The sequence below is a fragment of the Sus scrofa genome, chromosome 4, assembly GCF_000003025.6.
Source record: "Sus scrofa isolate TJ Tabasco breed Duroc chromosome 4, Sscrofa11.1, whole genome shotgun sequence".
NCBI classification, from domain to species: Eukaryota; Metazoa; Chordata; class Mammalia; order Artiodactyla; family Suidae; genus Sus; species Sus scrofa.
This window is the reverse complement of record NC_010446.5, coordinates 125,050,285-125,062,856: the sequence shown is the minus strand read 5'-3', so window position 1 is coordinate 125,062,856 and position 12,572 is coordinate 125,050,285. Positions and strand designations below refer to the sequence as shown.

At 43.3% G+C, this 12,572-nt stretch overlaps 1 protein-coding gene across 2 annotated transcripts in view; it reads left to right on the top strand.

Moving 5' to 3' along the window:
* BRDT (bromodomain testis associated) overlaps window positions 649-12,572 on the top strand; it is a 57,312-nt gene continuing 45,388 nt past the window's right edge. Inside the window, exons 1-2 of one of the 2 annotated variants that reach the window (XM_021090248.1) lie at window positions 649-753; window positions 12,176-12,316. The gene's annotated coding sequence lies outside the window, so the exon portion shown is untranslated. The remainder of the gene's footprint in view (window positions 754-12,175; window positions 12,317-12,572) is intronic. The other variant, XM_021090249.1, reaches the window with a different exon arrangement.

Genomic DNA, 12,572 nt, shown 5'->3' with positions numbered 1-12,572 from the left:
TGGGTGGTTGGCTTTTTTGCTGTTGAGCTGTATAAGTTGCTAGTATAGTTTAGAGAGTAAGCCCTTGTCCGTTGCATCGTTTGAAACTATTTCCTCCCATTCTGTAAGTTGTCTTTTTGGTTTCTTTTTGGGTTCCTTCGCTGTGCAAAAGTTTGTCAGTTTGATGAGGTCCAAATTAAGTGCCATTTTAAACCCAGTGCGTTCAGGTCGGCCCCAAGCGCAGCCGCTACCTAACGTAAAGCACTCCGGCGTTGGAGAGATGGAGCTTTGGGGCGGGCGGGAGAAAGGATGAAAGCCAAGAAAACTCGAGAACAGCGAGAACAGCGCAGGCCCCAACTCGAGAACCCGGAGAACCACACGAGACCAACTGATCGGGTTATTTCGAGGGTCAACGCCCGCGGGCGGGGCTCCTACCTTTAATCCTCGGCTCCGGGCGGGCCTGGCCCGCAGAAGCGCTCAGCCGCCCTGCACCGGGGGAGGGAGTCAACGGCCGCCCACCTTCGCTCCAGGCCGGGGCCGCGGAGCCGGGGCCTCGCGCGGTTCCTGCGCTGGGACTGCGGCCGGGCCACGTGACGCGCCGCGGCCAATGGGCGGGCGGCCCGCGGCGGGGCTCCTATAAAGGCGCCTGCCGCTGCCCGCTAGCGCCGCCATTGGGGTGAGAGCCGGCGGCGACGGCCCGGGAGCTGCCGCCGGCCCGCTTCGTCTGTGCACGCCGCCGCCGAGGGCGATCCGAGGAGGCCCTTTCGACACGGGGTAAGGGTGTCCCTGCGGGAGGACCACCCTGGGATCCGGGCCCTCGCTGTCCCCTGGGTGGGGAAGAACCGCTTTCCCCTCCCCTGCCCCTCCCCTCCCCCTCCACACTGTGCGACAGCAAAGGCGGTTAGAGGCCACCCGGCCGTGCGCCCTGCAGCCCAGGTGAGCTGCCAGGGGCTTTCCTTCGGCCTTACCAGATGCACGCTTGTTGTCACGGTGGACCGTCTGAAGTTTTATTTTGGCTTTGCTCTTAACCACTTGATGGTTCTTTTTTCTCTTCTTTTTTTCTCAAAGGAAGGGTGGGAAGAGGGAAGTTGGGTGGGGGGGTCCAGTTGTGCAACTGCCTCCCGTTTCGAAAAACACTCATTGGTCTTTGTGGTTCTCTGGGGTCTTGGGTTGGTGCATCGCTGCTTGTACTGTAGTTTTGTGAATGCAGGAGACAGCACGGAGCGTTAGCTGTAGCTGGCATTTTGATTGTGTGTATTCTGGGCATCATCGTTTGGGACAGGAAATTTCCGGTCATCTAACGTTATTAAGCCCTTGGAACACACTAAACCCTCCATTGGGTGTTGCAGAATCTGGAGGTGGGCCTGGCCCCAAGGCGCTGCCTGTGTTAAGAATTAAGATGGGGTGTGTCCAGGGTGCTTTGGGACCTCTGGAGGGCCTGGGTGGTTGGAAGGGAGCAAAGGAGGCTTCTGGGTGGGTGATAACGGAGCTGGGTCTAGAGGCAGTTCAAGTTGGTGGAAAGAGTGAGGGGAGTTCTGTTGAGGACTACTTGTAAATTTCCCAAAGAATATGTAAATTTTCCGAAGGCCTGGACTTGTGTGAGCCCTGTAGGGTGGGACAGTGGAGAAAGGCAGATTTTTGAATGTGGCTGGCCCCAGATTGGGGGAGTAGCAAGAGATAAGTCTAGTGAGATAGGCAAAGGGGCCAGAAAGGGTTTGTTTATTTGTATATCATGAAGGGCATAGCTGAAGGGTATGATTTTAAGTTGCCCAACAAACATCAGCACTTGGGGAGGTGCAGCTCCATCCCCCACTGCATGAATTCGGACGGGAAGTGGCAAGTGACTGAACCAGAGGAGTGGTCCCCGAGATTAGGAACACCATAAATATTCAGAATATGTAAGTTTATATTCAGAAGTCAATTGTGTAGAGGTATTTGAGTGGAGTGGCTGAGATCTTGCAAAAAGGGAGTAGTAAAAGGAGGACAATTGAGAACCCTGGGGGATATTAATGGGTTAGCAGAAGATGAGATTATGGACTCTTCTAGAATTCTAATCTGACCCACCTCTTTGTTTCCTTAGCACCTTGTTCTTACCTTGTGACAGCAGTAATTATAGGTATCCTTTGTGATTGTCTATTTATAAGTCTCTGTAAAGAGATAATTGCATCCCCAATTCCTAGCTTTCCACCATTGTAGGAGCTTTGCAAATATTTAATAAGTGAACAAACAGAATCTGGTGATGGGGGGGAATGGTATCCTGGAAACCAGAAAAGAGTTTCAAGAGAGTCGCAATAGCCTAGCGACAGATATAGCTGAGGGTTGGTCAAGTAGGGCATAAGATCCAAAATAAATAAATAAATAAATAAATACATTGGATTTAACCACTAAGTATGGTAAGCACTTACCCTAGTGTAAGGGGAGTTCCAGAGGAAAGGCAGGAAAAAGTCATGTGTGAGGGAAGACCAAAGACACTGTCATTTTTTAGGATGCTCTGGTGTGAGGTACAGAAGAGAAAAATCGAGGCTACAAGGAGACAAAAGGAGCGAGAGATGAATTTTTAAGAAGACTCGAAAGTTGAGGGTAAGCTAGTGTAGAAATATTTGAAGATACAGGCACAAGAGCAAAGAGTATTATCTAGAGTATCTGAGGGAGGAGCAGATGAGAGAAGATTGAATCATTGTCAGGAATATATACATTTTCTCCAAGTACCTGTTTGACCTTGTATGAAGCCTGATTATATTTCTCCCTTGAACTGGAGATGACTCATCTGAGGGTTTGGGGTCTATTTATAGAGCTCATCACAGGGCAAATTACTTTACTCAGAAGAGCCCTTAGAGGCATCTGATATTCAAAATCCAAACCTCCCTCCCCCACCTCTATCACCACTTTTATTCGATATATAGGAGATAAGAGTCGTTGACAAATTGAGAATTAAGCAGTCTTTCACAAACATAATAAAGACATAAAGCACATTGGAGTTTCTGTCGTGGTGTAGTGGTTAATGAATCCAACAAGGAGCCATGAGGTTGTGGGTTCGATCCCTGCCCTTGCTCGGTGGGTTGTGGATTAGGGATCACCCGTTGCCGTGAGCTGTGGTGTAGATTGCAGACGAGGCTCGGATCCCCGAGTTGCTGTGGCTGTGGTGTAGGCCAGCAGCTATAGCTCTGATGAGACCCCTAGCCTGGGAACCTCCATATGCTGCAGGAGCGGCCCTAGAAAAGGCAAAAAGCCAAAAAAAAAAAAAAAAAAAGACATAAAGCACAAATACAAAAAAAACTAGAATGCTTTGAGGGATGTAACACCATAAGCAAAAATTATTTAAAATATGTATGCAAAGGTTGTTTTCAGGTACTGTTAATTATATGGAACCAAACTGAAATTAGAAAATCAGACAAGATCAATAGATTCTTAGACAGTAGGTTTTTTTTATTGTTTTTTTCTTCCAGTGTTTTTGAGATAATAATGACATATAGCACGGTGTAGGTATGATTTGATTACATGCATCAGGAAGTGATTATCAAAATATATTTAGTCAACATCCATCACCTCATGTAAGTACAGAATTAAAGCAATAGAAACAAATTTTTTTTCCTTGTGATGAGAACACTTAAAGAACTCACGCTCCTTAATTTATGCTATACTGCTTCCCTGCATGTGTAAGATAGACAGTGAAAGCAACCAGAAGTGCCACGACACAGCAGACTAACTTATTCCCTGACATTTATCAAAATGGATGGAAAATATTTCCAAAGCTGTCTCAAAATTCAATACCTCAAAAAAACTGAACTCTAAAATTGAATCTTCTGGGAATTCCTGGTGTTGGCATGTCGCAGCAGAAAAATCTGATTGGTATCTGTGAGGATGCAGGTTCAATCCCTGGCCTTACAGTGGGTTGAGGATCCAGCTAAAGCTGTGGTGTAGGTTGCAGATGCAGTGGAGAGGTGGTTTGGATTGTGGTGGCTGGCAGCTGCAGCTCCAATTTGACTCCTAGCCTGGGACCTTCCATATGCCAAGGGTGCGGCCCTAAAACCTAAAAGTAAAATAAATAAAATTGAGCCTTCTAGGCTAAAGAGATGATAACTTTGATTATTGTTGTTTTTTAATCAGCTCAATTCCTTGAGATTTAAATACAGGGCAATATAGTTTAGTACTGGAACCACTGAGGTAGTAATATTTGAAGAATTAAACTTTTTTTTCTTAGCAAATGCCCAAAATTGATGAGTCTTGATCTTTTTGAAAGAAACCTTTGTCAAAGAGATCAGACTCTTCCTGATCTACCAGGGCATCTATTGTATTAGTGGTGAACTTGTGTTTCTTATAAGATTTGGGTAACAGTTTTTTAGCTTTTGTATGCCTTTCAAAAGGAAATCTTTGGTCTGTATGTGTTTGTCAGAATGACTGAAGTATTCGCAACCACCTCAAAGGCTCTCTTAGAAGTTTAAAATTTAATTTTTGTACATTGATATTAGAAATATAAGCTGGAGTAACCTATGGGGAATAATTAAACATCTAACAAAATTTTAAAGCATTGGCCCAGAAATGGTCAATAGAAATAAATTCAGTGGGCCAGGCCAAGAAAAAGAGAAAAGGAAATACATTCAGTAGGTTTGGGTGTATGTGTGCAATGATATGTTTACTTTATGAATGAGGATGTTCGTTGCAACATTGTATACAATAACCATATGGCCACATCCTCAAGACTACATGCTACACAGACATTTTCTAAGATGAATTAAGTAAGAATATACAAGATCCTGTTCTGAAAGGATACACAAGAAATGGCTAAGAGAAAGGAGGGGATCTGGCTGACTGGGGGACAGGCGTGAGAAAGGAGACTTTGTTGTATACCATTCAAACCATGTGGATGTTAAAATGCAAATAAACTTGTTCATTTTTATGAACTCCATAAATGATGTATTTAAGAATTTCTTCAGAATCCCCAAGATTATTTTATAATAAGGACAAAAGGAATCTAGTTTTCAGGCAACTAACTCGTGGAACCATAGAGTGATAGACAAGGTGCTGCTACATTATGATGTGATTATCAAAGTAAACCAGAACTTTTCATAATCATTTAGGATACATTGTCTTTGAGCAATTGTGACTGGTGGTTGTTAAATAACATTCAGTTCTCTTTCATCCCTCCATGCTCTCTTTCTTCTTAGAAATATATCCACTGGTAAAATCAACGTTTTGAAAGCAGAAATAACAATAGAATGACAACTCATCATAAACATTAGGTACAGTTGGATTTATGGGAGTTCCCACTGTGGCTCAGCAGGGTTAAGAACCTGACATGGTCTCTGTGAGGAGAGGGTATTGATCTCTGGCCTCTCTTGGCCTCAAGTTCAGTGGGTTAGGATGAGGCATTGCTGTGAGCTGTGGTATAGGCCAGTAGCTGCAGCTCTGATTCCACGCCTAGCCTGGGAACTTCATGTGCCACAGCATGGGCATAAAAAGCGAAAAACAGAAAGGATTTTCACATAGGCAATATAGACTGAGTTATGCCTCGTTGGTGATATACTTGAACTCCAGTTCGTCCTGCTGAAGTGTAAGTCAATGATTTTAGTGACAACCTTGAAGTAAGCACTCTTTTTGCAGGACAGCTTACTTCTCTGACAGCTTACTAATTGTGACCTACCATTATGTCAAGTTAGGGTAAATCTTTGAGAGGGTATGTTGCTGGACCATTATGCTGGCATTTTCAGTTTCCTATTAAGAGTAAAAGCTAAAATTAAAAATAAAGTCTGTAGAGAATGTAAATAAAATAGTGAAATTGGCAGCTAACAAATTTGCCAAGTATCTTTTAAAGCCACATAAGCTCCTTTTTTAAAAAATTGTAAATAAGAAACAGATTAAAATACTTTGAACAGTAAGACTTGGATAATTTCAAAGAATATTTTATAAAAGCAAAAATTCCCAGTCCTCTGTTGCCACACTACCAACAATTGTACAAACTACCAACAGTCGTCAACATTTTGCCATGTTTGTCAATGTACATTTTCCCCCAAAACCATTTAAACATATTTCACAGATGTGGCTATTCACACCAAGTTTTCTGAGCATATATTTAAATAAACTTTTTTCCCTACACAACTGCCCTCCTCTTCTCACACCTGTCAAACGAACAATCTCTCAATTTCCCAAGTTGTCCCCCAAAATGCCTTTAATAGCTGATCTCAAACCAAGAGTTGATATAGGATGGCAAATGGCGTTTGGTTATTATGTCTTAACTCAGAGCGGGCAGATCCTCATTTTCTTTAGCAATCTTGACTTCTTGCAAAGGTGGGCCATTCGTCTTACGGAATATTCCGTATTCTACATTTGTCTCTTTCCTTAGGGTTTTTGTTTCATTTTTTTCTAGCACCATCGCAACACTTTTCTGCAGCAATGGCAGTGTTCTGTAGCCGCACTGTCCCATGCAGCACGCACGAGGCATGTGGCAAGATGAAGCACTTACAGTGCAGCCCGGTTTTTAATTTTGGTAATTACGGTTAAATTTAAATGTGGCTAGGAGGATGACTCCACGGAAACGAATCTGACTAGCATCCATGAGGACGTAGGTTCGATCCCTGGCCTTGCTCTGTGGATTAGAATCTGGCGTTGCCATGAGCTGTGGTGTAGGTCTCACACGTGGCTCAGACCTGGCACTGCTGTGGCTGTGCAACTGCAAGACCAATTCGACCCCTAGCCTGGGAACTTCCATGCATGGCAGGTGTGGCCTAAAAAGACAAAACAAGCAAACGTACAGTTACATGTGGCTAGAGGCAGTCACATTGGACAGAGCAGCTGTAGCCCTGGAATTTTCTGTTACATCAAAGTTAAATCTAGAAGCTTGTTCCATATTTTTGGCAAAAGGCCTTTATAGATGCTACATGGATTGATTTTTGTCTTGTCAGGAGACATGTATACATACATAGTACTTTACCCTAACGTGCTATTTTAAGTTCTTACTAGTTAGTATGGTTTTCCTAAACACTACGGAAATCTCAGTTTTGGATTGAATAATCTGGTGCAGATGTTTGGTCAAAGTACTAGAAGCAAGACAGTGGGGAAAAGGGTGGTTGAAATCTAACGGTCATAAGGGGTAGCTAAGGATGGGTGGGGTGCAAAGGAGGAGAACAGTTTTAAGAGTGTTGTAGCCCTTTCGGATGCTCAGAGGCGTCTGGGAAGATGACTGAGGAAGAACAGTGAGGTGTTTGAGGTATTTCAAGGTATTTTGGGGAGAGCAGTTTCAGAAGAGAAATCAGATGGATGCATTTGACTTTTACAAAATCTTTCCGCACCCAAGAGGTTTGTTGTGTGTGTGTGTTTGTTTTGTTTTGTTTTGTTTTATCACTTTTAGGTTCACGAAAAACTTAGAAAGGTGCAGAGATTTCCCATGTATTTCCTGCCCCAGCACATGCATAGTCTCCCTTTTTACCTGCATCCCCCACCAAAATGGTACATTTGTCACAGTAGGTGACCTACAGTGACACCATGTTATCACTTAAAGACTGTCTTTTGCCTTAGGGTTCACTCTCAGTGTTGCACTTCCTAAGGATTTGGGCAAATGTGTAATTGCAGGTGTCCATCATTGTGGTATCAGACAGTATCTTCGTTGCCCTGGAATCCACTGTGTTCCCATCTTTTCATTCTGCCTCTCCCCATCTCCTGGCAGCCACTGATCTTTTTACTGTCTGCATGGTTTGGCCTTTTCCAGAATGTCGTATAGTTGGAATCATACAGTATATGTGGCCTTGTTAGATGGGCTTCTTTCACTTAATGTGCATTTAGTGTTCCTTCGTGTCTTTTTATAGCCGTATATCTCATTGCTTTTTAGCACTAGCTGATGTTCTGTTGTCTGGACATAGCTCACAGTTAACCCGTCCTGCTAAAGAACATGCCTTTGTTCCTTCCAGATTTTGACTTTTATGAATAAAGTTGCTATAAACATCCGCATGCAAGTTTTTGTGTGGAAAGGTGTCTTTATGTGTTTATTTTAATTGTTCTACTTTTTTAGGGCCAGACCTGCAGTATACGGGCATTCCCAGGCTAGTGGTCGAATAGGAGCTGTAGCTGCTGGCCTACACCACCGCCACAGCAGTGCCAGATCTGAGCCATATCTGCGACCTACACCACAGCTCACGGTAGCGCCATATCTTTAACCCCCTGAATGAGGACGGGGATTGAACCCACATCTCATGGATGCTAGTCAGGATTGTAACCCACTGAGACATGAGTTACTCAAATTCACACTTGAGCTGGAAGCATCTCAAAAGTCCCAGCGGGAACTCTGAAAGGTGTTTGTTTGTTTGTTTTTTAAATCAGGAGTTGGCATTGTGGCTCAGTGGGTGACGAACTGACAGTGTCCATGAGGATGAAGGTTCAATCCCTGGCCTGGCTCAGTGGGTTAAGGATCTGGCGTTGCCGCAAGCTGCCTCTCCTATTTGATGCCTAGCCGGGGAACTTCCGTATGTTGCAGGTGCAGCCATAAAACGGAAAAAAGAAAAAGAAAAAATAATTTAAGTCACTGATTAGAACCTGTCTGTAGGCAGAGATAGCAGCAGAAGTTAATTACAGATAAACAGGTGTAGAAAATGAAATCTTCAGACAAAGAAGGAGGTAGAACCATGTGTTCTACTCTTAAGTAGAGGAAAACCTTTATAAACCAAATACAGTAACGGAGAGAATGGAGTAATTAATGAAGCAATGGGATTGTGTAAAAAGGGAAAGAAGGGCCTTGTGGAAAAGAGGTGAGGCACTTATGAAACAAGAGGAAATAGAAAAGGAAATAAGCTAAGACATTAACTTCTAAAGAGTTTCTCTTGTAAGTGAAGATGAGATCCTTTGCAAATGGGTGCGGTGGGGCGGAGGTTTTGAGGCGTGGAACAGGTTTGGAGGAAGCATATTATAATTGATGTACATTCATTCATTCTTTTTTCTTGAAGGCAGATTCCTGAGCAGCAGAAACGCAGAATTAAAGCGTACTTTATTTTTCTCCCTACTTCCCCCTGTGTAAACAAGCCATCTCTAACATAAAATTGCACCGGACATCCTCCTTCAGCCTGTGCGGGCTCTATCCTAGGCCCTGGGTCAGTACTAACAAGATCCGTGACTGGCGTAGAGTCTACCCTCTGGCCTTTGGGGAGGGTGGGTTGGGAGACACACAGGAAACAGGTAGGCAAGAGATACAAGCGTGGTGGTGGAGCAGGGCGACGTCTGATGGATTGGAACTGGGGAGAAGGGGATAAATATGCCTTTTTAAGATGAAGGCCGTCTCCCTGACGGTTTAGAGTAGATGGGGAGGCCCGTTTCAGCCTCAGTGGAAAGGCCCAGAGACTAGAACTGGCTTGATGCAGAGAACTGGAGGGGAGGGTGGCTGGTGTGGAGGAACGTGAGAGAGAGGAGGGGAAGTGGCAGAAACAGTGAACCAGACCCTGAAAGGCTGCAGATCCATTGGGAGGTGATGATGGCATTAGTTCTTCTTGGAGGTGGCAGCTGGGGCTAGGGTCATAGGGTTGGAAGCAGTGAGAATTTAGATTTATTTTGGAGGCCGAATCAGAGAAGTAGAAATTAAAATCACAGTGAGATCCCACCATACACCCACCGGAATGGCTGAAACGGAAGACACTGATAATTAACCAAATATTGACAAGAACGTGGAATAACTGGAATTCTTAGACTGCTGTTGTGCATATAAATTAGTACATTTTGGAACGTTGTTTACTCAAAAGTCCCAGTAGGAATACATGATATATAGTATAAATTTACAGTGGAATACTGTATAGTAATGAACAAACAGCATAGGCAAAACATGGATAAATCTCATAGACAGTGTTGGTGAAAGGAAGCCAGACACGATGTAACCTGTAGTAATTAACACTATATGTAAAACTCCGAAAACATTCCCAGTTGGATGTATGGACAGAGAAGTCATCATAGCAGCGACGGTCTTTGTGGAGAAGGGAGGTGCAACCTTGGGACAGTCTGGCTTTAAGTTAATCGCAAAGCCTGGGTAAGGGCGCGTTGCAGTCACAACACTAGCACATCTCCTGTCTTCTCAGTGACTTTAGTGGGTTCTAGTTTATATTTGTGTAAGACTAGGAGATAAGTGAAAATGCTGAGATGAAAGTATAAGGTTGGTAATCATCTCCGGGTTAATTCGTTTTAATGTGGTGGTCCTCCAGACCCGGCCAGACATCACACTATCCAGGGACCTTAAAAAAGAAACAAAACTGATTCCCAAGCCATGTCTCTAGAGGTTGGGGCCTAGGCATTGGTAATTTTTAAATGACCCACAAAACCTCACACCCGCTAGGATGGCTGCTATTAAACAAAACAAAACAAAATAACTAGTGCTTTGAGGTATGGAGAAACTGGAACCCCGTAGACAATAGGAATGTGCTGTCCTGTGGTAAACAGTATGGGATTCCTCAAAAAATTAAAAATAAAATTACATATGATCTGACAGTTCCATTTCTGTACTTCTGGGAATATATCCATAAGAATTGAAAGCAAGGAGTTCCTGTCGTGGCTCAGCGGAAATGAATCTGACTAGCATCCATGAGGATGCCGGTTTTGATCCCTGGCCTCGCTCAGTGGGTTAAGCATTCGGTGTTGCCATGAGCTGTGGTGTAGGTTGCAGATGCGGCTCGGATCCCGCATCGCTGTGGCTGTGGCGTAGGCCGGCAGCTACGGCTCTGATTTCGACTTCTAGCCTGGGAAGCTCCATATGCCTCCAAGGGTTCGGCCTTAGAAGGACAAAAAAAAATTGAAAGCAAGGTCTTGAAGAGATACTTATACACTTAGGGTTTTAGAGCAGCAGTATTCACAATAGGCAAGAGGCAGAAGTTACTCAAGTGCACATCAGTGAATGAATGGATAAACAAAATGTGTATACATATAGTGGAATATAGTGAAGGAAATTTTTATATGTGGGTGTAAGGAGTGGATGAACCTGGAGGACCTTCTGGCTGAGACGGATAAGCCAGTCACACAAAGACAACTGTATGAGCCTACTTCTCTGGGATCCATAGAACAGTCACATTCCTAGAAACAGAAAATGGAATGCTGATTGCCAGGGGCTGCAGAGAGGGGAGAATGGGGAGCTGTTTCATAGGTATAGAGTTTCAGCTTTGTGAGATGAAAAAGTTCTGGAGGTTAGTTCCTCAAAAATATGAATATACTTAACACTAAACTGTACACTTAAAAATTATTAAAATGGTAAATTTTATGCTGTATGTATTTTGCCACATTTTTAAAGAAGGGATCCACAAGTGCAACAGGAGTTGAGAGCTAACACTGATTTAATGCAAAAAAGAAAAAGGAGTTCCCGTCGTGGCGCAGTGGTTACCGAATCCGACTAGGAACCATGAGGTTGCGGGTTCGGTCCCTGCCCTTGCTCAGTGAGCTGTGGTGTAGGTTGCAGACGCGGCTCAGATCCCACGTTGCTGTGGTTCTGGTGTAGGCCGGTGGCTACAGCTCCGATTAGACCCCTAGCCTGGGAACCTCCATATGCCGCGGGAGCGGCCCAAGAAATAGCAAAAAAAAAAAAAAAAAAAAAAGAAAAAGGATATACTGGCTCATTGTTAATACTGGTCTCTAAAAATGAACAGTTTAACAATCATACTTGTCATTTTGCTGATAGACTAGGTAGAACCTTTGCTCTTTTATCCTTAAGGTAATAATGCTGTCTAGAAATGTTAGATCCCATCTTTCTAAAATACTTGTGAAGCTTTAAACTTTTATTTAGGTGTAGTAATATGCAAAGAGTAGCATTTTATTTTTTTTTAATAATTAGCTTTTAAAATAAAGTACTTTGGAGTTCCCGTTGTGGCACAGCGGAAACGAATCCGACTAGGAACCATGAGATTTCAGTTTGATCCCTGGCCTCTCTGGGTTAAGGATCCGTTGTTGCCGTGAGCTGTGGTGTAGGTCGCAGACTTGGCTTGGATCCCATGTTGCTGTGGCTGTGGTGTAGGCCGGCAGCTACAGCTCCAATTAGACCCCTCGCCTGGGAACCTCCATGTGCCATGGGTGCGGCCCTAAAAAGACAAAATAGTAATAATAATAAATTAATTAATTAAACTAAATACTTTATTTAAATTAGCCATAAAAATCCCTTTGCCTTTCTCCTTTCATTGATTAATGATTGTAGAATAACTATATACTCATATTGTCTTTAACATCCCCTGTTACTTTTTTTTTTAACCAGGAATTTATAGCCTTTCCTGCTAAGACCTCAATTTGTGTTTAAGAAAGGCAGAAAGAAGTTACTGTAAAAGATTGGAACAACAGATCATCTGAAACAAAGGCATACATAATGAAACAGCTTTTAGTACTTATATAGAAAAAGGTTTGTATTTGTTTACAGATGGATTATCATTTGGCCTTTTTTTTTTTTCCTGTCTTAATCATAATATACTTTAAAATATGAAATCCACTTTTTTTTTTTTTAAATGACCGCACCCTCAGCATATGGAAGTTCCCTAGCCAGGGATTGAATCCAACCTGCAGCTGTGACCTGTGCCACAGCTGCAGCAACACCAGAAATGCTGGATCCTTAACCCTGCTGTACCACATAGGAACTCCTATGAAATCTACTCTTGAAG